Below are 27,588 nucleotides of genomic sequence, written 5' to 3'. Positions count from 1 at the left end.
TCCTTTGCTTTTTGCTTGTCTTCTTTTCACAGCTATTTGTAAGGCCTCCATAGACAGCCATTTTGCTTTTTTGCATTTCTTTTCCATGGGGATGATCTTGATTCCTATCTCTTGTACAATGTCAGGAACCTCATTCCATAGTTCATCAGGCACTCTATCTATCAGATCTAGGCCCTTAAATCTATTTCTCACTTCCACTGTATAATCATAAGGGATTTGATTTAGGTCATATCTGAATGGTCTAGCAGTTTTCCCTACTTTCCTCAGTTTAAGTCTGAAATTGGTAATAAGGATATGGGCATATGAATTACCACAGAGGACACTAAGGGAATGTGATTCAAAGATGCAAAAAAAAAAAAAATCACAAATATTCTGATACTGTTGAGAAGCTCTGTGTGGATGGAGTTTTAAACTAAAAACTTATGAAAAAACTGATAGAGGCCAGATTTGATGTTGTTCTTAGAGTTGCAATATCTCCTTGTGTTGAGCTGCTGGTTAAACTGTTTACCCTACCTTTGGTTTACAGTCTTCAATTTTCCACAGGCAATACATATGAAAAACTCTGTGGCAGGCTTTTATTTCCTCCTTTCTACATACCTATTATAATATCTGAACTAAGTGACAAAATGGCATTTATGGAGAAAGTGACAAATATGGTGTATGACTTTTATTTTAACTTTGTATGAGAGTCTTAACAATAAGTGGGATAAATTTTACAGTGAAGTATAGGTAAGTCTGGTTTATTACATTTTCCCTCCAGTAGATGAAAAGAAATCTTACTTTCTTTGCATGGGTTAGAGTGGTATAATTTGTATTTTCTTATGTTTAGTGTCAAAATGGAAATATAACAGCTTCTTAGTCAAAAGGTATCAACTATTCAGGAGAGTGTGCAAAGTAATCTAGAACTCTGTGACACTGGAGATGTTCCTCTGTTTGACAATAATAATCCAATATGTGAATATTCTGGAGGCTTATTTATTCTGAAAGCTACATATGCACTGTGCTTTTCATAAATCATAATGTCTGTTATTTATTGCTGTAAAATAAGCTATCCTAAAACTCACAGTTTAAAAAAGAAACCATGCTGTTTGCACATGATCCTATGAATCAGAAATTTGGGCTGGGCTTGGGAAAATGTCTCTTCAGTGGGTTTTGCCTGGGCTTAATCTTTATGCTTCTGTTAGTTACCAGGCTTGGCAGAAGTGGAATGGTCCAAGAAAGTGTCACTCAACTGGCTGGGGTTTGGCAGATTATCAAGATACTTTGATTGTCTCCTCCAGGTGACCCTCCAACAGAAAACCTTGGACCTATTTAGATCATAGCAGAATTCTAGAATAGGTTGCATGAAACTTTTAGACTAGATTTGGAAGTCACACAAAATCACTTCTGCCATCTTCTATTGGTAAAACAGGTCAGGAGGAAAGCCCAAATTCAAAGGGTGAAGAAATAGCCTCCACCTCTTAATAGGAGGAGTTACAAAGAGTATTAGCCATTTTTAATATACTATAGTAAGAAATTTCATTAACTATACTTAAAAATCAAATGAAGTTTACTTTTTAAACCTGGATCAGTGAAAAAAGAAAAATCTATGTCTAAAGCAATCTGATATATTGTATAAACTTTGTGTTTACCTGCCTTTAAAATTAGACATTTCTATGAACTCATAGCTGAGGTTCCGTTTAGCTTTCAGAATCAAAGTTCCTGACTTCTCCATCTAGATTCAATTCTTCTATTATTTTAATCTCTCTAACATCTCCATCATCTAGCATCTCTATTGAGAAGAAAAATTACTTAGTTGTGGATGAATTTCTCTGAGAATTATCTAGTATTACTCCTTCCCTCTCAATGGATTAAATGTCATTTACTAAGTAAACCTCTAGTGTTTCCCATTTTAATGCTTTCTCTATTTCTTGGGATTGATCACTTAGGAAGGTTTTCTTATCTCTCCTTGCTCTTCTTTGTAACTCTGCATTCAAATGGATATATCTTGCCTTTTCTCCTTTGCCTTTAGCTTCTATTCTTTTCTCAGCTATTTGTAAGGCCTCTTCAGACAACCAATTGCTGTTTTGCATTTCTTTTTGGGAGAATGGTTTTGATCATGACCTCCTGTACAATGTTATGAACCGCTGTTCATGATTCCTCATGCACTTTGTCTATCAGATCTAATCCCTTGAATCTATTTGCCACTACCACTGTATAATCGTAAGGGATTTGATTTAAGTCATACCTGAATGGTCTAGTGGTTTTCCCTACTTTCTTCAATTCAAGTTGAATTTGGCAATACAGAGTTCATGATCTGAGCCATAGTCATCTCCCAATCTTTTCTTTGCTGATGGTATAAAGCTTCTTCCACTTTGGCTGCAAAAAATATAATCAATCGGATTTTGGTATTGACCATCATCTGGTGATGTCCAATGTAGAATAATCTTCTCTGGTGTTGTTGGAAGAGGGTATTTGTTATGACCAGAGTGTTCTCTTGGCAAAACTCTGTTAGTCTTTGCCCCACTTCATTTTTGTACTCCAAAGCCATATTTGCCTGTTACTCCAGGTATCTCTTGACTTCCTACTTTTGCATTTCAGCCCCCTATCATGAAAAAGACATATTTTTGATGTTAGTTCTAGAAGATTTTGTAGGTCTTCAGAGAACCATTCAAATTCAGCTTCTTTGGCATTAGTGGTTGGGGCATATACTTGGATTACTATGATATTGAATAATTTGCTTTGGAATCAAACAGAGATCCTTCTGTCATTTTTGAGATTGCATCCAAGTATTGCTTTTCAGACTCTTGACTATGAAGGCTTTTCCATTTCTTAAAAGGGATTCTGTCCGCAGTAGATACAATAGTCATCTGAATTGTATTCACTCATTCTGCTCCATTTTAGTACACTGATTCCTAAAATGTCAATGTTCACTCTTGCTATCTCCTGTTTCAGTTCAGTTCAGTCGCTCAGTCATGCCCGACTCTTTGCATCCCCATGGACTGCAGCACACCAGGCCTCCCTGTCCATCTCCAACTCCCAGAGTTTGCTCAAGCTCATGTCCATTGAGTTGAAGATGCCATCCCACCATCTCATCCTCTGTCATACCCTTCTCCTCCTGCCTTCAATCTTTCCCAGCATTAGCATTTTTTTCAAATGAGTCAGTTCTTCGCATCAAGTGGCCAAATTATTGGAGTTTTAGCTTCAACATCAGTACCTCCAATGAACACCCAGGACTGATCTCCTTCAGGATGGACTGGTTGGATCCCCTTTCAGTCCAAGGGACTCTCAAGACTTCTCCAACACCACAAGTCAAAAGTATCTATTATTCAGTGCTTAGCTTTCTTTAGAGTCCAACTCTCAAATCCATACATGACTACTGAAAAAACCATAACTTTGAGTAGACGGACCTTTGTTGGCAAAGTAATGTCTCTGCCTTTTAATAAGCTGTCTATAATGGTCATAACTTTTTGTATTGTCATAACTTTGAGAATTTACTCAACTAAGCAATTTTTCAAAATCTCCTGTTTGGTCACTTGCAAATTACCTTGATTCATGGACCTAACATTCCAGTTTCCTAGGAAATATTGTTCCTTACAGCATCAGACTTGACTTCCATCAGCAGTCACATCCAGAACTGGACATTGTTTTCACTTTGTCTCAGCCTCTTCATTCTTTCTGGAGTTATTTCTCCATTCCACTCTTCTCCATCAGCATATTAGGCACCTACCAACCTAGGGAGTTCATCTTTCAGTGTCTTCACTTTTTGTCTTTTCATATTGTTACCTGGGTTCTCAAGGCAAGGATACTGAATTGGTTTGTCATTTCCTTCTCCAGAATTTAGTTTATTGGGCTCCAAAATCATTGCAGATGGTGACTGCTCCATGAAATTAAAAGACACATGCTCCTTGGAAGACAAGCTATTACAAACCTAGACAGTATATTAAAATAAGCGTAGACATGTTAAAAAATAAAGACATTACTTTGTTAACAATGGTCAGTGTAGTCACAGCTATGTTTTTTCCAGTAGATGTGTATGAATACGAGAGTTGGAGCATAATGAAGGTTGAGTGCAAAAGAATTGATGCTTTTGAACTGGGGCATTGGAGAAGACTCTTGAGAGTCCCTTGAATAGCAAGGAGATCAAACTAGTCAATCCTAAAGAAAGTCAGTCCTGAATAGTCATTGGAAGAACTGATGCTGAAGCTGAAACTCTAATACTTTGACCACCTAATACGAAGAACTGACTCTTTGGAAAAGACCCTGATGTTAGAAAAGATTGAAGGCAGGAGTAGACAGGGATGACCAAAGATGAGATGATTGGATGGCATCACCAACTCTTGGACATGAGTTTGAGCAAGCTCTGGGAGTTGGTGATGGACAGGGAAGACCTGGCATGCTGCAGTCCATGGGATTGCAATGAGTCGGTTAGGACAGAGTGACTAAACTGGCTAGGTAAACCTAAAACATCAGAGATTAATATTAGAATATAAAAAAGCATTGGGGATAATATTTGAATTATCAATGTCTGCTTTCTGATTTTAATACCTTCAGTTTGAAAAAGTAAGCAAAAGGTGAGTCCAATAGATTCTTCATATCTGGATGATTTCTTTTTTTTTTTTTTTTTAAAACTTGATTGGAGTCTAATTACTTTACAATATTATAGTGGTTTTTGCCATATATTGATGTGAATCAGCCATTCCAGAGCAAGACATACCATGCATATCTGGATGATTTCTAATCTTGATTCTGTGAGTACATCCACTCAACAACAGATATTTTTGGACTTCCTTTTCTTTTCTGTTGTTTACTAATTTGGGGAGCAGAAGGAAATTAGTAAATATTTGTTGAGAATTTACTCTCTTCCAGGACATCTAAGTCCATCATATTTATTAATTCATAAGATAGAGACATAGAAATCTTATTCATGGGCAGTATTATTCTCATTTTATACATACATGAACTTAAGTAAGGTAACCAACTCAAGTTTTCATGGGGAAGAAGTGACAGAGATGGGATTAAAACATAGAAGTCTGGCTTCGGAGTAACCACTTTGCATATTGCGTTATATGAACATACAAAAAACATGATACTCTAATTTCAAAACTTCATCTATGATTTGGAGAAATATTATGGTAAGCATCAAGTGCGCTACAGTATAGAGAAGGTTAGTTTCTCTTCATTGTGGTGGTCTTCATAACAGACATTCTCCGTATCACTCAACTAACCAAACTTCAATCTCCAAGAGAGATGTTCCCTCACTACCTTTTACTCAAATATATATATCTTTGTGTTTGGAAATTATTGTAAAAATTTTGGAAACCATCCTTGGCAGAAATTCATTATTGCTCTCAATGGCTAAGAAGTATTACAAGGTTAATTAAAGATTATATATATATATTGTATATGCAATATTCAAGGTTAAGATTACATATATACTATATGAGGTTATAGGAGGTAGAGGCTTGAAGAATAGAACCAAGACCAAAGTCTATGAACAAATCTGCTAAAAATTAACCAAGAATTGCAGGTCATAGAAAATAAACTCTTAGACGAGGTTCCATAGCAAGGTCATGTGAGTTCATGTGAAGTGAAAAAGGGCATCAAATGCCAAACAGTCAGTGTAGAAAGCTGGTTGGTGAATGAACTAGAGTATGATTAGGCCTATCTAAAATAAAAGACTAAGCAAATAATCCAAAGACCAACGTTTCTAAAATAAATAATTCAGAGATAAAAGTTTCTAAGATAAAAGTTAATCAGGAATCATAGGTCATAGAAAAGCAGCTTGTAAGTGAGGTAACATAATAAGCACATGCACAGCAAAGTGAAGGAAAACATGGTAAAATATAGCAAAAAATCAAAGTAGAATGCTGGGCTGTGAATGGAGCGTATGTGTGAAGATATATTAGGCAAATAATCCAAAGCCATAAAAAAGCTTAGAGAAATTTTAGGTAAGTAAGGGGACAGAGGTGCAAGTGACTGGTGCAAATAGACTTTTGCAACCAAGGCAGGTTTTCTAGCCTGGCTTTCCAGAACGTTTATGTCACTCCTTAAACAAGGAGCCATCACAGCATTGCTGATTTACTCTAAGAATAGAAATTAACAAAGGAGATCCTTTAATCAAGTTATAAATACTAAAAAGGAAGATTTTGATCAGTCTTTAGCAGGTAAATCTCCCTTATCACTCATTCCAATGTGCTTTTTAATATTTACTTTTAGTTTTTCCAATATTTATAATTTTTCTGGAGACCAAAGACACAAATTTAGACACAGGAACACACTTGACAGACTGAATCATAAGATAGTTCCTTAGCTGCCCATCCTTTTTAGGCAGTTATTAAGCAGCCTTCCATTGCCAGTAGATTGTAGTCATCTATACAGTCAGAATGTTTCAAATTTCCTAGGAGAGAAAAAATAAATAACATAAAGATGGAGGTGAAAGCCATCATTTCATTTAGTGCATCTCGATCATCATACACTTTCTTGATCACAGATGGTTCAAAAATTTAGTCCCACAATAAACTTTATTCTTCAAAACATACAGAAAAAAAGTTGAGACTTTAGCTATGAGGTGGTGGTGGTGGTGAAGTCGCTCAGTCGTGTCCGACTCTTTGCGACCCCGTGGACTGTAACCTACTAGGCTTCTCTGTCCATGGGATTCTCCAGGCAAGAATACTGGAGTGGATTGCCATTTCCTTCTCCAGGGGATCTTCCCGACCCAGGGATTCAACCTGGGTCTTCCGCATTGCGGGCAGACGCTTTAACCTCTGAGCCACCAGGGAAGCCCTTTAGCTATGAGAGGGAAGGCTATTGATTCTTTGTGACATCTGCATCTTTAGAGAGGCTTCTTAAACCACTGGAGTGTCTCTTCTTGCCTTTATCTATACTCTGAAAAGTTATCATGAGTAACCAGGATCCTCTGGTGGCTGACTAGGTGACCTGAAGACCAGATTGAAACAAGTGTGAGAAGTGCAAATTCTTCATGCTGTTGGTCCATATTTAATGTGGAAAGTCATTAATAATCTTTAGAAAACAATACCTATGTGAGTGAGATCAAGTTGGTGAAGTAGAAAGACCCTGGACTTATCTCCTCCCATGGACACACCAAAATACAATTACTCACAAAGCAATTATCTTTGAGAACAACCTGAAGACTAGCAGAAAAGACTTTCCACAATGACGGATATAAAGAAGGAGCCACAACAAGACAAGTAGGAGGAGTAGAGGTACAGTCTAACTGGGACCCAAAACCTGAGGTTGGCCACCTACAAACAGGAGGAATATCACAGATCCTCCTCCAGGAGATAGTGGTTTCAGCCCCCACATCAAGCTCCCTATTTTGGTAAGATATACCACAGAATGTCTGGCTTTGAAAACAAGGATGGCTTACATTCGAGAAAACAGGAGACTCTGTAAACAGAGATTCTGTTTTCAAAGGGTGTACACAAAATCTCACTTAGTCTGAGTTCCAGCAAAGAGTCAGTAGTTTGAAATATATCTGGGTAAGAACCACTTGCTGATCTTGGAGCATCTCCTGGAAAGGCATTGTGCAGCTGGGATTACATCTGGGGATGCGGCCCTGCTGGTAGCCATTTTGGGGATCTCATTCCACCATTCTGACACCAACCCTGGCAAACACCATTTTAGAATCCTCCCTCTAATCTATTAGCACCAGAAGCTTGCCTGCTAATGGGTGCATGGCAATCACACAATGCTGGTTTCTCCCTGGAAGATGGGATCCTCAGTTAGCTTAAAAAAATATTTAAAATGTCAGAATGTTATTAAAAATGCACAAATATCATGAAAGTGATACAAATCTAATGCTATACATTGGAAAACAAGAAGATCATTTAGAATGCAATATTCATCACATATGTAAATAATTACAGAAGGAAATTGACTTAGAATTAAAATCTATAGTGAACCTGTAACGTGTGATATGAGTTAATCTTTAATAGTACATAAACCTAGAAAGGTTCAAAGGTGCCAAGGGAAGAGGTTATTATGAGCTATATAAGTTTCTCACTTACATGTGTTTTTCCCTCTCTTTTTTCTCTATATATGTTTGTTCAAATAGTAAAACACTGGCATTATTTGTTCATCTTGGCCTACACAGCACAGAAGCTTTATTGCTATATCATCTAAGAAAAATGGATATATATTCACAAATTTCCATATATTCCTTTTTTTATCTTCCACTACAGGAAGACCCCCTACAATCTGTGAATTAATGAGAAAACTGATTTTTGGTTGATAATAAGCTCTTGAGATTTTGAATTTCCCCAACCATCGTTACCAAATTTGATTTTGTTGGAAGATTTCACTGAAAACTTGCCAAACCCCTGCATAAGATAAAATTTTGATCTTGAAGGGAGTTTTCCATTCCCAGTCCAAATATTGTCTTATTGAACTAACATGGGCTATATATAAAATTTGTTCACACCATTCCTTCACTTACTGTGTGTTTCATGTTTCATTATTACTGAATAGTCTGGATTATATAACAGTCATAAAAATATGAAAGAAGTGCAAGATTATGTGGAAATAGCCACTATGATAAAGTCTCCAACACATGAGAAATATTATTTTTTCAACAAATTTGTATTCTTTGTCTGCTAGATGCCAGATTCTATACTCTGTACTGAAGAAGGAGGGGTGAAAGGGAGAGACACAGTGGTAGTCCTTGGGGATCTTATAGACTGGTCAGCCAGAAAAAATATGAATGTTAAACAATCACATATAATAAAGTACAAATCAAAACACACTTTAGACTGAGGTGATGTGGGAGTGATCTCTAATACTTTGTTAAAGTAAATTGCAATGAAATATCTAAAAGAATCAAATTCTGATAATGCCATATTAAAATTGGAAATATATGAGAGTATTCAAAGACTATGTAACTGAGAGACTGAACTGAACTGAACTGATGGAATCTGGTGCTTTAATATATGGTACTATGATAGATAGGAAATATACAAAAAGCAAATTCTGCCATAATATCTTTCCTATAAAATATGGATGCATGAGAATAAAGGAAGAAAAGTATGGTCTACTTTATAGACCATAACCACTGAGAATAAAAATAATCTGCCAGATACATAAAGGCCTTGGGCTTCCCAGGTGGCACTAGTGGTAAAGAACCTCAGGTTTAATCCCTGGGCATGGAGATCCCTTGGAAAAGGGCATGGGAACCCGCTCTAGCATATTTGCCTGGAGAATCCCAAGAACAGAGGAATCTGGCAAATTACAGTCCATAGGGTCCCAAAGGGTGGACACAATTAAAACGACTTAGATCACATGTACATGAAGTCTTTCAGTTCAGTTCAGTTCAGTCGCTCAGTCGTGTCCAACTCTTTGCGACCCCATGAATCGCAGCACGCCAGGCCTCCCTGTCCATCACCAACTCCCGGAGTTCACTCAGACTCACGTCCATCGAGTCTGTGATGCCATCCAGCCATCTCATCCTCTGTTGTCCCCTTCTCCTCCTGCCCCCAATCCCTCCCAGGATCAGAGTCTTTTCCAATGAGTCAACTCTTCGCATGAGGTGGCCAAAGTACTGGGGCTTCAGCTTTAGCATCATTCCTTCCAAAGAAATCCCAGGGCTGATCTCCTTCGGAATGGACTGGTTGGATCTCCTTGCAGTCCAAGGGACTCTCAAGAGTCTTCTCCAACACCACATTTCAAAAGCATCATTTCTTCAGCGCTCAGCCTTCTTCACAGTCCAACTCTCACATCCATACATGGCCACAGGAAAAACCATAGCCTTGACTAGACTGACCTTAGTCGGCAAAGTAATGTCTCTGCTTTTGAATATGCTATCTAGGTTGATCATAACTTTTCTTCCAAGGAGTAAGCATCTTTTAATTTCATGGCTGCAGTCACCTCTGCAGTGATTTTGGAGCCCCCCAAAATAAAGTCTGACACTGTTTCCAGTGTTTCCCCATCTATTTCCCATGAAGTGATGGGACCAGATGCCATGATCTTTGTTTTCTGAATGTTGAGCTTTAGGCCAACTTTTTTTTTCCCCCCTTTAAATTTTATTTTTATTTTACTTTACTTTACAATATTGGTTTTGCCATATATTGACATGAATCCACCACGGGTGTACATGCGTTCCCAAACATGAACCCCCCTCCCACCTCCCTCCCCATAACATCTCTCTGGGTCATCCCCGTGCACCAGCCCCAAGCATGCTGTATCCTGCATCGGACATAGACTGGCGATTCATTTCTTACATAACAGTATACATTTTTCACTCTCCTTACACACTGCCAAAACATAGTGCTTCATAAATATTGGCTACTATGACTTTATTTTTTTAGTGAACTTTTGGCCAAAGGAATTTGTCTCTGAAATCAAAAAAAGAAGAAAATATTAAAATAATATTTGAACTTTTAAACAGTGTCACCAGTATCTAGACTGGAGGGATTCCTTTTGGGGGGTGTGTGTATGTATGTGTGTGTGTGTACTGGCAAACTCATATTTTTTTCCAAAAACTTTGTGAATGCACTTCAGTATTTTTTCTGATCTTATCTGAGGTGAAAGAACTTCACAACATAAAACAGCCCAGAAATCATTGCATCCTGATAATACAATTCATGAAAATAAGCCTCTCTCAGGAGTTGGTGCTAGTGGTAAAGTTCTGGCCTGCCATTGCAAGAGAGGTAAGAGTCACAGATTGGATCCCTGGATCGGGAAGATACCCTGGAGGAGGGCATAGCAAACAATTCCAGTATTCTTGCCTGGAGAATCCCATGGACAGAGAAACCTGGCAGGCTATAGTCCATAGGTGTGCAAAGAGTTGGAATTTAGTGAAGTTACTTAGTACTCATGACACAATGCCTAATTTCACTAGGTATAGTTCTATTTCAATCATGTAAACTGCCTGATTTCTTTAGTACCACAGTTGGTAAAGAATCTGCCTGCAATGGAGGAGACTCAGATTCCATTCCTGGGTAGGAACGAGCCCCTGGAGAAGGAAATGGCAAGCCACTTCAGTATTCTTGCCTGGAGAGCTCCGTGGACAGAGGAGCCAGGCAGGCTACAGTTCATGGGGTTGAAAAGAGTCAGATGTGACTAAGAGACTTTCAACTTTCACTTTTCAAGCTGCCTGATCTCACTAACCAGGCTTGGAAACAAATACAGTAAGGTAAATACCAAGGAGAAAGTGACTGGTTTAGTATTAACCTGCACAATGTTGTTGTTGCTCGGTGTCCAGTCATGTCTGACTCTTTTTGACCCCATGAACTGCAGCATGCTTGGCTTCTCTACCCTTCACCATCTCCCGGAGCTTGCTCAAACTCATGTCCATTGAGGCAGTAATGCCATCCAAACATCTCGTCCTCTGTCGTCCGCTTCCCCACTGCCTTCAATCTTTCCCAGTATCAGGGTCTTTTCCTAGGAGTCAGTTCTTCACACCAGGTGGCCAAAGTATTGGAGTTTCAGCTTCAGCATCAGTCCTTCCAATGAATATTCAGGACTGATTTCCTTTAAGATGGACTGATTGGATTTCCTTGCAGTCCAAGGGGCCCTCAAGAGTCTTTTCCAAACCACAGTTTAAAAGTATCAATTCATCTGCACTTTGCATTCTTTATAGTCCAATTCTCACATTCATACATGATTACTATGGAAAGCTATGGAAAAACCATAGCTTCGACTAGATGGACCTTTGTCAGCAATTTCTCTGCTTTTTAATATCCTGTCTAGATTGGTCATAGCTTTTCTTCTAAGGAGCAAGTGTCTTTTAACATTGTGGCTGCAGTCTCCATCTGCAATGATTGCCCAGTGAAATAAAGTCTCTCACTGTTTCCATTATTTCCCTATCTATTTGTCATGAAGTGATGGGACCAGATGCATGATCATAGTTTTATGAATGCTGAGTTTCAAGAAAGCATCAAATCTTTGATGTTCAGGATTCTTTATGGTCCAGTGATAAAGTAACCACGTGCCAATGCCAGAGCTACAGGAGATGTGGGCTCAATTCCTGAGTCAGGAGATCTGCTGGAGGTTTTCAGTAGCGCAGTCATATCTGACTCTTTGCCACCCCATGGACTGCCACATGCCATCCTTATCTGTCCTTTATCATTTCCTGGAGCTTGCTCAAAGTTATGTCCATTGAGATGGTGATGCCATCCAAGCATCTTATCCTCTGTCATCCCCTTGTCCTGCCATCAATCTTTCCCAGCATCAGTTCTTTTCTAATGAGTCAGTTCTTTGCATTAGGTGGCCAAAGTAGTGGACCTTCAGCTTCAGCATCAGTCCTTCTAATGAACATTCAAGGCTGATTTCCTTTAGGATTGACTGGTTTAATCTCCTTGCTATCCAAGGGACTCTCAAGAGTCTTCTCCAAGACCAAGTTCAAAATCTGCATTATAGGATCCACATTTAAAAATGTAAATGAAAGTTTTCTGTAACTTAATGTCTTAAACCATAATTAGTCTTAGATAGCTTGATCAGATGTTTTACCCAATAAGTCACACTCTCTTGGCATAAAATCCACCAAAAATAAATAGCTTATAGGAAAAATCTGTCACATTCACTGTATATCATAGCATCAGTATCCTTAAAATATCTTGGCCAAGATCAGAAATAAAATCAAATTTATACCCAACATTTAACATCCTATATAAAAATAATGATAATATATAATATTGCAATTTCATTAAGTTTTGAATAAAAATAGGGAAAATAAGCTATGGGAAGTTTTGAAAAGTTATTTCCTTAAAAGAGATGAAATTAATGTAGCATACCCAGTATTATCAGAGCATGAGATAGGAAGAAAAAAGAAACAAACTTTCAGACAAGAAAAAATACTTTCAGCAGTCTTTGTCTCTTTCAGACAATTACTATAATATGAGAAGTTCAATAGATCAGAGTCTTAGCTGAGGCTTAAATTTAGGGAACTGTGGGTATTGGGAATTTGAAACACCAATAAATAAATAATAAATCATGGTTAATAAATTGAGAGTTCTTATTTAATTATATAGAGATGATTTAACAAGAATGCTTTTCTTCTTTTACCAAAGCAATTATATGTAACCTTTAATCTGTTCATATTATCATGGAAAAGGGAAAAGTGAAAGTATTAGTCACTCAGTTGTATACAACTCTTTGCCATCCCGTGGACTATAGCCCACCAGGCCCCTCTGCCCATGGAATTCTTCAGGTAAGACTATGGGAGTGGGTTGCCATTCCCTTTTCCAGGGGATCTTCCTTATCCAGGAATTGAACCCGGGTCTCCGCCTTGAAGGTGGATTCTTTACCATCTGAGCCACTAGGGAAGCACCATTACCCTTATATTATCATAGGTAGCATTATAATCAGGAAAGTCTATATATCAGAAGACCTGTCCTGAAAATTGCCAAGAAGAAAAGTAGATCAATTCAGCAACAAATACACTGGACAGAGAATGACATCCAAATTCATGAAGCTAAGCTACAGACTTTTTCATTTTATTTGAGGAATTCTGTTAGGCGTTCAGGTCCTTTTAAATGCCTGTCGTTTGTCAACTTCTCCAAAACAAACCAAGAAAGAAAAAGAAAAGAAAAATTTTGATCTTGCTAGGCTAGGATTATTTAATTTATTATAAGAAACAGGAACAGCACTTTGACAGAGTTTCATCAATTTTCAGTAAAAGGAAATCAGGGAAAGGTTATCTAAGGTTGAGTTGTGGTTGGTGATATTAAGGATGACTTTGTAATGTAAGGAACGGGTTGGAATTTAGCATAGTTGAAGGCATAACTTTTGATTTCCGGGCACAGTGAGGTCTTGAATCTTGTCCTGGTGAGCAAGCCATATGTTTTAATAAGCATACTATTTTACTTGTGTGCTTGTATAATCCTGTCATCCTGGGACAAGTTACTAAGCCATTGTTTCTGGATCTTCGCAATATTTAACAGAGAATGAGAAAAAAATTCCTGGCCCTGCTATTGTTTGAGACATGGAATAAAAATTACATTATCTTCAAAACTCACTTAAGAAAATCAAACCTGTGTTGTCACAATATGAAATGTTCTTCCCTGGAGACTTTCACTTTAGTGACATCCCTTGTTGGTAAGTGATAAATAAATCACTGTACTTGTTAGTAGTCAATGACAATACATTGGTTAAAGAAAATGAATTGCTTATCACACATCTCTTTCTAAAGTGTTTTAATAGTTATCGATGAGTTATAGTTATATATAGTTACAGTCATATTAGAAGATGATGCTATTTTAATAATTCTCTCTCTTTAGAAATGTATGTATTCAAGTTCTTCAAACAAACTAAAGAAAGAATGAATGAAACAAAAACCCTCTCTCTGCTGATTCCCCTTCATAATACAACGAATTATTTCTTTTCAGGAACTCAAAGAGTTTGTCCAAAGCTCTGGAGAAGATGGCTTTGTAGTACTGATTTTGGGGTCAATGGTTCAAAACCTTCCAGAAGAAAGGGCTAATAAAATTGCATCGACCCTTGCCCAGATTCCAATTACCTTTGTACTGAACAGCTACTTGAATGAATCTCTTTATTTCTTTTTCTTTTTTACAGGTATACACGTGTTCCCCATCCTGAACTCCCCTCCCTCCTCCCTTCCCGTACCATCCCTCTGGGTCGTCTCAGTGCACCAGCCCCAAGCATCCAGTCTCATGTATGCGAGACAGCAAAAGAGACAAAATGTATAGAACAGTCTTTTGGACTCTGAGGGAGAGGGAGAGGGTGGGATGATTTGGGAGAATGGCATTGAAACACGTATAATATGATATATGAAACAAATCCCCAGTCCAGGTTCGATGCATGATACTGAATGAATCTCTTTAAACTATGGAGCGGGTCCATTAGAATGCTTTTTGCAAAGGGGAGAGAAACAGAGAATATCATAACATGGTTAGATCAAAATGAATTGGTATATCTGTTTTTTCTTTGGAAGTTGAATTTTAAAATGGAACAAGGGGTACACATGTGCTTAAATGTTCCAATTCAAGTTTTACTTTGTTCTGAAAGACATTTCTATCTTAGAGATTATCTTTGAGATTCTAGTGCTATTAAGTTAATAGTAAGAACACAAAAACATCCAAATCTTGCCCCACAAATCACAATGTTTCCCAGAGGACTTCCTGGGGGGACTGTGGGAGTTCTGAGCAGCTGAGAGGTATCCTATTGCAGTTCACTTGGTAACTCCACTCGATATTTGATATTTAAAATAGAATTTTGAAAAATACTGAGTTGGAACATAAAGATTCAAATCCTTCCTCCTACTCCTGCTCCCTCTTTTCCCAAGATGAAAACAGCATGTGTCTTAAAATCATTCATTGAGGAAAAGAGCAATAGAGAAGCCTGGGATCTAGGTGTTTTTTTTTTTTTTTTTTCCCCTGTTAAAGCAGAAAAAGATGACAGGAAGGGGCATGGGCTCCAACTTTAAGGTCTTTTATGAAAGTGAAGTGAAGTCGCTCAGTCGTGTCCGACTCTTTGTGACCCAATGGACTGTAGCCTACCAGTCTCCTCTGTTCATGGGATTTTCCAGGCAGTAGTACAGGAGTGGATTGCCATTTCCTTCTCCAGGAGATCTTCCCAACCCAGGGATTGAATCTGAGTCTCCCACATTGTAGGCAGATGTCTGAGCCACCAGGGAAGTCTTAAGGTCTCTTAGTCCTGGCCATTAGCAGCTTGACCTAATCAACATATTATTCTGACTGACTGGATTAACAACTACTTTCTCAGAGGTGAGGAGGAAGAGAAGAGGCAAAAACTGGGAAGCATGGAAGAGTCAGTGTTAGCGGAGAAAAAATTAGAGAGACGTGCTTCCTGCTAAAGTCCTATCATTATTTTTATGGCAGTATAAATCCATCTGTACTCGTTCACTGGCTGTGAACTACTTGCCCTAAACTAACCCAAACAATCCTTACTATTTTCATCTTTGAGAACCTGGATTCATGTTGACAGCCTTGACAAGTAATATACAGTTATGTGCCTTAAACATAAAAAACATTACTCCACTAATCTAGGATTTGGGGATATTTCATTCCTTTGCGAAATGAGAATTTCAGCATCAGTGATTTCTTTGGGGTAGACATAGCATCGCTGATACATTCTAAATTAGTATTTTTCTATTGTAAAAAATGCAATTAGATCTCTTAATAGCACAAACTTCTAAATTGCTTATTTCAGTCTATAATAATCAATGAAAATTAATGTGGCACTCTCTTTTTAAAAAAAAAATTATTGCTTTTATTATTCTGCAATTCCTAGCTTTGTATAAAATATGTGCATGGATATTTCCACTATTAATACCTTTAGAGAAAAAAATGAAATAATGTCTTAGAAATTTTACACTTCAAAGATTATAGGAAGTGATTTTCCAATATGCAGTGTAAAATAATTTATATTCTCTCTACTAGTTGAAGAAATTTTATCTCATTATACCACATAGAAGAAAGTATAATAAAGCTCCCAAAATAAAATAGAAAGATACACATTTCCATCAAAATGCTTCATGGAGAAAGTAAACATAAGCAAATATTCACCAATTTCTCTCAGAAACTGCTGAGCAAGCAAAGTATTTTCTAGAGTCAAACCACAGGTTTGTTATATAAGATAGTCACATGAAATGAAGTTGCAGAAATTTCAGTCAGCTTTTTGTATACACTACAGTTCTGGTTGATTCTTGAATGCTTTTAACTATGAAATTCCATTATTTACAAGCTAATTTCCCTCAAGTCTTTAAAACTAGTCATAGCATGTTATAGTAAACAAAATGATAAGTTGATCAACAGGGTCCCAGATTTTTGCTGCTTTGATTTTTTTGAACTATTATTTAACACTATTTAACATTCCTGAGAAGAAATGCCCACATCTGTTCATTGAAAGAAGTGGGGCAAAATGACTTCTTACTAGATTTTAACTTCTAAAATGCTCTGAGACTGTAATCTTCTTCGTGGAATTGAGTCTTTTCTTAGTCTTATAGGCTGTGTGGAGATTCAGTGGGAAGAAACCAGATACGTTGGGAAACAATACTCAGCTTTTTAAGTGGATCCAACAGAATTATCTTCTTGGTAAGAAGATGGCAAAAAAAAAAAAAAATACTAAGTTCTAATTAAATCTCAAGGACAATAGTGGAACAGAAAGGTAAAACATCAACACTTGATGATAATTATCTGTCATTTATAAACTTTCGATAGCTCTTTGATTGGTCTTCTTGTCTCCCCACTCTTCTATCTCAGCTTTACTACTATTGTAGTGCTTTTATCTAAGATTATATGGGAAGTTCAGTTCAGTTCAGTCACTCAGTCGTGTCCAACTCTTTGAGACCCCATGGTCTGCAGCATGTCAGGCCTCCCTCTCCATCACCAACTCCTGGAGTTTATTCAAACTCATGTGCATTGAGTCGGTGATGCCATTCAACCATCTCATCCTCTGTCATCCCCTTCTCCTCCTGCCTTCAATCTTTCCCAGCATCAGGGTCTTTTCAAATGAGTCAGTTCTTCACATCAGGTGGCCAAAGTATTGGAGTTTCCGCTTCAGCATCAGTCCTTCCAATGAATATTCAGGACTCATTTCCTTTAGGATGGACAGGTTAGATCTCCTTGCAGTTCAATGGACTCTTAAGAGTCTTCTCCAACACCACAATTTAAAAGCATCAATTCTTCAGTGTTCAGCTTTCTTTATAGTAAACATCCATACTTTCCCTCTAACTCACATTGCCTAAAAATAAAAGTGCAGCTAATAGAAGATGACTTTGTAAACAGCACATCCATCATTTTTCCTCTATTGCCAAATGCCCCCTGAGATTCTCCATACATTATCAGAATGAATCATTCCCTCTATTTCTAAGAAACAATGTTTCTTCATCTCCCTGATTTTGAACATGGTCTTCTTCAAATCAAGAATCAGTCCACACTTGTCCTCTGGACAAAGCAACTCTGCACTAACATCCCAACTAATGTATAGCTTTCCCTCATTTCCTCAGACAGACTTCCTTTGAAAATTCACAAAAGTTTGCATGATCCCATGAGCATAGCAATCCTCAGAGAAAGTATTGCCTTCTTTATTAACTTATACTGTCAATTTCTATTTCTAACCATGGGACTCAGAATTTATTGTTCTCATTGAAATCTTTCTTCAGTTCAGTTCAGTTCAGTCACTCAGTCGTGTCCGACTCTTTGCGACCCCGTGAAGCGCAGCACACCAGGCCTCCCTGTCCATCACCATCTCCCAGAGTTCACTCAGACTCACGTCCATCGAGTCACTGATGCCATCTGGCCATCTCATCCTCGGTCGTCCCCTTCTCCTCCTGCCCCCAATCCCTGCCACCATCAGAGTCTTTTCCAATGAGTCAACTCTTGGCATGAGGTGGCCAAAGTACTGGAGCTTCAGCTGTAGCATCATTACTTCCAAAGAAATCCCAGGGCTGATCTCCTTCAGAATGGACTGGTTGGATTTCCTTGCAGTCCAAGGGACTCTCAAGAGTCTTCTCCAACACCACAGTTCAAAAGCATCAATTCTTTGGCGCTCAGCCTTCTTCACAGTCCAACTCTCACATCCATACATGACTACTGGAAAAACCATAGCCTTGACTAGATGGACCTTAGTTGGCAAAGTAATGTCTCTGCTTTTGAATATACTATCTAGGTTGGTCATAACTTTTCTTCCAAGGAGTAAGCATCTTTAATTTCATGGCTGCAATCACCATCTGCAGTGATTTTGGAGCCCAAAAAATAGTCTGACCCTGTTTCCATTGTTTCCCCATCTATTTCCCATGAAGTGATGGGACCGGATGCCATGACTTCGTTTTCTGAATGTTGAGCTTTAAGCCAACTTTTTCACTCTCCTCTTTCACTTTCATCAAGAGGCTCTTTAGCTCCTCTTCACTTTCTGCCATAAGGGTGGTGTCATCTGCATATCTGAAGTTATTGGTATTTCTCCCGGCAATCTTGATTCCAGCTTGTGTTTCTTCCAGTCCAGCGTTTCTCATGATGTACTCTGCATATAAGTTAAATAAGCAGGGTGACAATATACAGCCTTAATGTACTCCTTTTCCTATTTGGAACCAGTCTGTTTTTCCATGTCCAGTTCTAACTGATGCTTCCTGACCTGCATGCAGATTTCTCAAGAGGCAGGTTAAGTGGTCTGGTATTCCCATCTCTTTCAGAATTTTCCACAGAATCTTTCTTAGGTCACCCCAAAACCAAAGCTTTTATCACTCATGGTGGTGGCAATGGCATCTCTGAGCCATTTACCATACGATTCCCGTGGTGGGACTCCCTATGTTTGTTGACCAACCGAATAATACTGCTCACATGGAGGCCAAGGGAACAGCTATTAGACTTGAACACAATGTCAAGTACAGACTTGCTCAGTGCACTGAAGACTGTCATTTATGACCCTTCATGAGTATTAGCATTTCTTTAACTTGGTAGTATCTATAGATCAATAAGTTCTCTTTTCAACAATAATATAAGTTACTTCCGTTATTAAGAGGCTAATTTTAAAATACTTAAAATTATATAACCAATCTGAATTTCACTTTTACATTCAACCAGTTGTTTCAAAGTTGCTTTTTAATCCTATCGATTTAATGAGCAACTACTGCTGTTCAGATGCTAAGTTGTATCTGACTCTGTGATCTCATAGACGATAGCCCACCATGCTCCTCTCCCCATGGGATTCCTCAGGCAAGAATACTGGAGTGGGGCACCATTTCCTTCTCTAAAAGAGCAACTAATCACTTCAATAATTTTCCATGCAAAAAAAAAAAAAAAAAGAAAAGAAAAGAAATCTGAACTCTATAGAGCTTATTGTAACAAGCATGCATTTTTTAAAGTGTGACAGAATCTAGACAAGTGTTCCCTGATGGCTCAGTGGTAAAGAATTTGCCTGCAGTGCAGGAGAGACAGGAGACATGGATTTGATCCCTGGGTTGGGAAGATCCCCTGGAGGAGGAAATGGCAACCCACGCCAGTACTCTAGTCTGAAAAATCCCACAGGTGGAGGGGCCTGGTAGGCTATAGTCACAAAGAGTTAAGACACAACTGAGCGACTGAGCATACAAAGCCCATCCATAGAAGACTGAAAAATAAGAAAGATATTATTTCAATTCAATGCTTAAAATTTCTGAAACTCTATAAATACTAAGAATTAGTAATCTTCCTGTCTCGATAGGTTTTCTTATTCTGAACATTTTATTTAAATAGCATCATACAATATGTGGTCATTTACAACTGACTTCTTTTTCTAAGGAAAAAGTTTTTAGTTAGATCTATATTGCAGCATGTACCAGTACATTTTGTTATTGAATAATATTTTATAGTATATCCATACCATACCACATTCTATTGATACATTCATGAATTGATGGACATGTCTGTTTTTTTCACTTTTGTCTATAATGAAAAGAACCTATGAACACTGTTATACATGTTTGTGTGAACACAGGTTTTTATTGCACTGGGTCACAGGTTAATTTTATATTTATAAGAAACTACCAAATTCTTTTCCAAAGTGGTCACATCATTCTACATTTTCACCAACAGTGTATGAGAGTTCTAATCCTTCATATCATTGCCAACACATGTTATTATCTATTATAATTTTTAATATAGGCATGGTAATGAATATGATCACTCTTTGGTCTTGATTTACGTTTTCCTTATGTTTACTAATGCTGAGAATATTTTCATATTTTATTGGCCATTTGTATCATTTTAGAGACATGTCTCTTCCAATCTCCAATCCCTTATCCACTTTTTAATTTGGTTGTCTTTTTTATTATTGAGCTATTAAAACTCTCATGTGTCATATACACAAGTCTCTTTTCAGATATATGGTTCGTAAATATACTCTCCATCAGTAAGTTATTTTTCTCTTGCCAGTGTCCTCTGAAACACAATATTTTATGAAATTTAATAGAATACATTTTTAATAATTAAATATTTCCGAACTTTATTGAATCTGTTAAAACTGTTAAAATTTCCCACAGAGGAAACTCCCAGCTCAGATGCCTTCATCAGTAAATATTTCCAAATAATTAAGAAAAGAAGTACCATCGATCTTCCACAAACTCTTCTAGATAATTCAAACATATTACTACTTTCCAGGTCATTTTATGAGGCCATAACCCCTAATATCATAAACAGATAAGGATATTACAGGAAAACAAAAATTTTTAACACAATTCCTTCCATAAATAAAACACAAAAGAACTAAATGCCATATAAAAAATACAGAACACCTTGATCAAAATGGACTTATTCCAGGATTGAAAGTGTGTTTGTTTATATGTACAAAAATGAGTCATATAATTCAATAAATTTTCAACATAAAAGAAAAAAATATTATGAACAGTCCAATGATTAAATAATTGATAAAAGTCAACATCCATTCATGATATCAAAAGAAATATTTTGCAAAATAAATAGAAATTTCCTCAGTCTTACAATAGATATATTAAAATACCTATACAAAGATTACACTTCTTGGCAAAATATATACAGCTTTATCCCCTTCATTAGTAATCAAGAAAATATAAATTAAACTTCATTTTTACTTCATCATAAAAGGTAAAATTTGAGAATTATCCCAACCAAGCATTGACAAGAATGTGGAGAAATAGGAACCTTTCCATACTGCTGATGAGAACACAAATTAATAAACCACTTCAGAAAACTGTTTAATAATATTAAAGAGAATATGCACCCCATTCCAGTACTCTTGCCTGGAAAATCCCATGGATGGAGGAGCCTGGTAGGCTGTAGTCCGTGGGGTCGCTAAGAGTCGGACACGACTAAGCGACTTCCCTTTCACTTTTCACTTTTATACCTTGCAGAAGGAAATGACAACCCATTCCAGTTTTTTTTGCCTGGAGAATCCCAGGGACGGGGGAGCCTGGTGGGCTTCCGTCTGTGGGGTCACACAGAGTCGGACACGACTGCAGCGACTTAGCAGCAGCAATATTAAAGAGACCTAAACATGCATGCAGCCTTCTCTTAGCAATTCCACTCTTAGATGTATAACTAATAAAGATGCATAAATATATAAACCAAAATACATATATCAGAATAATTACACCCCCATGACCAAAAAGCTGTTAGCAATCCAAATGCCCAACGATCAAAGAATGAATAAATAATTGGTGGTACTGTCAAACAAGGGAATACTATACAACAGTGGAATCAACCAACATCTACACAAGTCAGACACAAATAACTACATACCATGTGATTCCAATATGTACACAAGTTAAATCATTGTATGGTGTTAGAGATCAGGCTAGTACTTAATCTGGGGAAGAGAGAAGTGACTGGAAGCTTCCACCAGGAAGGAATGTCTATCAGGAGTATATAATACCCTATAGCCTGATCTGGGTAGGAGTTATATTTGTGTTTCACTTGGTGAAAATTTTCTAGCTTATTTTAGTTTTGAGTTGTTTTCTTGGAATTTGTGCAGTTTTCATACATGCTTCATACTTAAAGGTTTATTTTAGAAAATATAACAAATTTTAAAATGTCTACAGAGTAAATAACAAAATAAACAAGTGAAGAAACAAACAAAAACAATGGAAGAATTGCCATTGACTACTATCTTAATGTGATCAAGAAAAGCCACTCTGCACGTAATACTGAGACAAAGACTTCAATAAAGAGCTTGAAACAAGCTCCAGGGTGTGTGGGGAAGAATATTCCAGAAGGACAAAAGGGACTGCAAGTTCAAAGGTGCTAAGAGAAAACATTTTCAACATCAAGAAACAGCTAGAAGGCCAATGTGCCTACAACAGAGTGCCTGAACAAAGTGATCAAGGAAGGGATTACCAGGGGTCTGAGCATGTAGGATACTATGGACCAGAGAACAGATGTGGGTTTTATTCTAAATGTGATAAGAAGCCAGACAGAAATTTTGAGTAGAGAGATGTAGTAACCTAATAGGTATCTCCAAAAAATAATTTTGTCCACTGGTAGAAAATAGATGGTGGAATGGAGAAGAGTCAAAGCACCTGGACTGGTTAGGAGTCATTTCATTTTTTATTACACTAATACTCTGTTCTATTATACTTCCACAGGAACATCATCATGAACTCTCCTTTCCACTGTCCAACTTACAGTGTTTGGAATGGCTCTTATCAATTCCTATGGTAGAAAAGATTGATGTTTCCCACCTGACCTTCCATTTTCATTTTTTAAATAACTGTCAATCATAAAATTTCAATTTAAAAGTCAAACTTTCAATGAGGACCCAACTAAAAATAGACTACTACTTCTGTAATTGTAGCTTCTCTTGTGGCTCAGCTGGTAAAGAGTCTGTCTGCAATGCTGGAGACCTGGATTTGATCTCTGGGTTGGGAAGATCCCCTGGAGAAGGGAAAGGCTACTCACTTCAGTTTTCTGGCCTGGAGAATTCCATGGACTGTACAGTTCCATGGGGTCACAAACAGCTGGACAGGACTGAGCTACTTTCACTTTCACTTTTCTGTAATTGTATATTTACTTGAAGAATTTGTATGACTCTTTTTGAAAACCATCTATGCCATTGGTATGCTTAAGTAAAGTAGCTTTCTTTCAATGTTAGTATCTTCGTACTTCTTCTTTAGATAGAAAGAAAATGCTATGAGGCTATCAAGAATTCACCATGATCAGCCTGTAAAGCCCCTGGACCAAGCAGTCTTCTGGACTGAGTTTGCCATCTACTACAAAGGAACCAAGCACCTGCGGCCAGGCGCCCACTACCTCACCTGGTACTAGTACCACTCACTAGACATGATTGGGTTCCTATTGGTTTGTGTGGCAACTGTTGTATTTGTTAACACAATGTTCTGTCTGTTTTGTTGCTGGAAGTTTTCTAAAACAGGAAAGAAGGAGAAAAGGGAATATCTGTATCTGAGAATTGGAGCAAGCTTACTCCATAGATGGAACTCGTCCAGCAAGAAGGAGTATGATAAGGATCCTATCCTCTTGTGACAAAATGACTTTTCCCAATTCAGCACCTCAGATTAAAGTTTATTTTCAAGGGATTTTCTGTTTATGAGTTGAAATATGTCATGCCAAGAGAAAAGCTCATGAAAAATAAAATAAACATGAAATTATATGGGTCTATATTGAAATTTATTTTTTTAATTCAAAAGTTATAATGAAAAGAAATCTTTGAACATAATAGTTTTTTACATGTTGTGTATAGACACAAGAGATCCAACCAGTCCATCCTAAAGGAGATCAGTCCTGGGTGTTCATTAGAAGGACTGATACTGAAGCTGAAACTCCAATACTTTGGCCACCTGATGAGAAGAGCTGACTCATTGGAAAACACCCTGATGCTGGGAAAGATTGAAGGCAGGAGTAGAAGGGGACGACAGAGGATGAGATGGTTGGATGGCATCATCAACTCGATGGACATGGGTTTGGGTGGACTCCAAGAGTTGGTGATGGACAGGGAGGCCTGGCGTGCTGTGTGGTTCATGGGGTCAGGAAAGAGTCGGGCAACACTGAGTGACTGAACTGAACTGATATACACAAGAACAATGAGAAGTCTATTTATGATATCTATATTACTTTGCAGATATTCAGAGTATTTTATCCTTAATTTGGTGCAGAATATTATAGCCTTATTTTGCTATAGAAACTGTTCAATAATTGAAATTGTGTTTAAAAATTCACAATTTTGTTTCATTTGTGAGACCTCTAAAATGTCTTGGTTATTACTGTGCATCTAGCCTCAGCATTACTTCTTATCTAAAACCATGGCATGCCATTTGCCTTCATACAGTTTAACTCATTTCCCAGTGGAATATTGGTGTAATTAGAAATATAGCAGCTGATACCTGCCTCCTATTTTGTTGTCATTTAGTTGCTAACTCTTGTCCAAAATCTTTTGGGATCCCATGGACTATAGCCAGTCACATTCTTCTGTCCGTGGAATTTTCCAGGCAAGAATACTGGAGTGAGTTGACATTTCCTACTCCAGGGGATCTTCCCAATCCAGGGGTTGAACCAATGTCTCCTGCGTTGTGGACAGATTCTTTACCACTGTGCCACCTAGGAAGCCCAGTAGGTTTAACTATTCTTCCTCAAATCTATCCTGCAACACAGGCAACCTAAAAAGGATCGGTAGTCTTTGTACAGTGAGAGCTATTACAAATCTCCAACAAAAAGTCAAACAGTAAAATACAGAAATAAATAACAAATATGAACAAGAAATTGACAGAAGTGAAATGGCCAATGACCTATGAAAAATGACAAAGGCTATTCATGCTTTTAGAAATGCAAATTAAGTCAATTAGTTATTTTCCTACAAGCGATTTGTGGAACAAATATTATGGTAGAGCTACTTCTCTGGAAATGGACATATGTTTTTCTTCTTTTGCCGTTTTTTATTGAAATATATTTGCTTTACAATGTTGTTAATTTCTGCTCTACAATATCACACATCAACTATATGTATACATATATCCCCTCCCTTGTGAGCCTTCCTCCCATCCCCTCACTCCACCACTCTAGATCCCACCCCTCTAAGATCACCAAGGTTAGCTCCCTGTGTTTAGAGCAGTTTTCTGCCCCTATCTAGTTTACACATGGTAGTGTATACATGGGCTTCCCAGTTGACACAGGGGTAAAGAATCTTCCTGCCAATGCAGGAGATGCAGATTCAACCTCTGGGTTGGGAAAACCCCTGGAGTAGCAAATGACAACCCATTCCAGTATTCCTGCCTGGAAAATCCCATGGACAGAGGAGCCTGGTGGGCTACAGTCCATGGAGTCACAAAGACGGGCATGTTGAGGGACTGAGCACACATGCGCAGTGTAAACATGTCAGTGCTACTCTCTGAACTCGCCCCCTTTCTTCTTCCCCATCTGTATGTCTGTTCTCTATGTCTGCACCTCTAGTCCTTCCCTGCAAGTAGGTTCATCAGGACCATTTTTCTAGATTCCATAAATAAGCAGTAATATATGATGTTTTTACAACTCTATATCTAGTTATCTGTCAGGCAGAAAAACTTGCATATAATCATCATTATATTCTGAATACTTCCACTAGCACCTAAATGGTTGCCAGTGAACAAACTAACAACATAAATATGTGTGAGTGATATGGTTACTAGAGTAAACAGGTAGATTATAGGAAATATTGTTGAGTGCTCTCCATGTCACATCACTAGATAAAGAACAAGTTCTAGGAATTACACAGCCTAAGCATGACACTCTCCTTTGGAAATAAAATTAAATATATGCAAATTTATATAACCACAGAGGAAATGATCTTACAGAACATACCTAATTTCCAATGATGGGAACTTAAATTTTTATTCTCTAAATTTCATTATTTGATATTCATGATTATATTTTCATTTATTAATTATGTGACTTTAAAAATAATTGGTGAAATAAACATATTAATTCATGATATTAAGTCCTAAGATTTTAATATCATGCTATCAATGTATTAATTCATTCAAGACTTGAAATGACTGGAAATTTGAGTATAATATCAACATCAAATTAGTGCCTGTTTTAGGACACCTATTTTATGTTTTAAGTATTATAAATAGATATATTACCACATTGTATTTACAATGTCAAAATCTTAACTCACAAAAATTTCATTGCTGTGGTTTAAGCATTCATATTTAAATGAATTTTTCAATAGCTTAGGGACTTCTACTGGCATACATCTATACTTAGATTTGTAGTGTTTTTGAGACATAACTACAAGTACTATGACAGCTCTCTCATTGAGTAATTTCCTCTCTCTTAAACTAGGTAAATCTGGTTGCTGTCTCACAAATGTTTCAGCTTAACTTCCATGGCACAGTTATGAAATACAACACATTCTGTCTCCATTTTTCCTTCTGCCCTGTCTTAATGTCTATGTCTGTTTATCTTTCTCTCTCTTTCTCAACTTTCTATCTCCCTACTCACCATATCCAAAGTTTTCATTAAAATGACCATTTGGTGAAGAGAGACATAGATATGCCTAAGAAGTCCCAGTAGTTCCAGGCTTCCACCAGTTTGACTCTTCCCAAATCAATCACCTGGTATGTCATTCAGATGATTACAACCCATCATCAGAAGACTGTAACCATCTGAGACACCATGTAAAAGCATCACCTAGCCAAGCCCAGCCAACACCCACAACTATGAGAGATAAAGTGATTATTGTTGTTCTAAATTAAAAGACGCTTACTCCTTGGAAGAAAAGTTATGACCAACCTAGACAGCATATTCAAAAGCAGAAACATTACTTTGCCAACTAAGGTCCGTCTAGTCAAGGCTATGGTTTTTCCTGTGGTCATGTATGGATGTGAGAGTTGGACTGTGAAGAAGGCTGAGCACCGAAGAATTGATGCTTTTGAACTGTGGTGTTGGAGAAGACTCTTGAGAGTCCCTTGGACTGCAAGGAGATCCAACCAGTCCATTCTGAAGGAAATCAGCCCTGGGATTTCTTTGGAAGGAATGATGCTAAAGCTGAAACTCCAGTACTCTGGCCGCCTCATGTGAAGAGTTGACTCATTGGAAAAGACTGATTCTGGGAGGGATTAGGGGCAGGAGGAGAAGGGGACGACAGAGGATGAGATGACTGGATGGCATCACCAACTCGATGGACGTGAGTCTGAGTGAACTCCGGGAGTTGGAGATGGACAGGGAGGCCTGG

At 37.7% G+C, this 27,588-nt stretch overlaps 1 pseudogene; it reads left to right on the top strand.

The window, feature by feature from the left end:
- The first annotated feature begins 416 nt into the window (after positions 1-416).
- On the top strand, positions 417-23,903 carry LOC138442991 (UDP-glucuronosyltransferase 2B18-like; annotated as a pseudogene).
- Positions 23,904-27,588: the final 3,685 nt, after the last annotated feature.

This window comes from Ovis canadensis, chromosome 6 (genome assembly GCF_042477335.2).
Source record: "Ovis canadensis isolate MfBH-ARS-UI-01 breed Bighorn chromosome 6, ARS-UI_OviCan_v2, whole genome shotgun sequence".
Lineage (NCBI taxonomy): Eukaryota > Metazoa > Chordata > Mammalia > Artiodactyla > Bovidae > Ovis > Ovis canadensis.
Note: the sequence above shows the minus strand (reverse complement) of the source record. Positions and strands in the feature narration are given on the sequence as shown.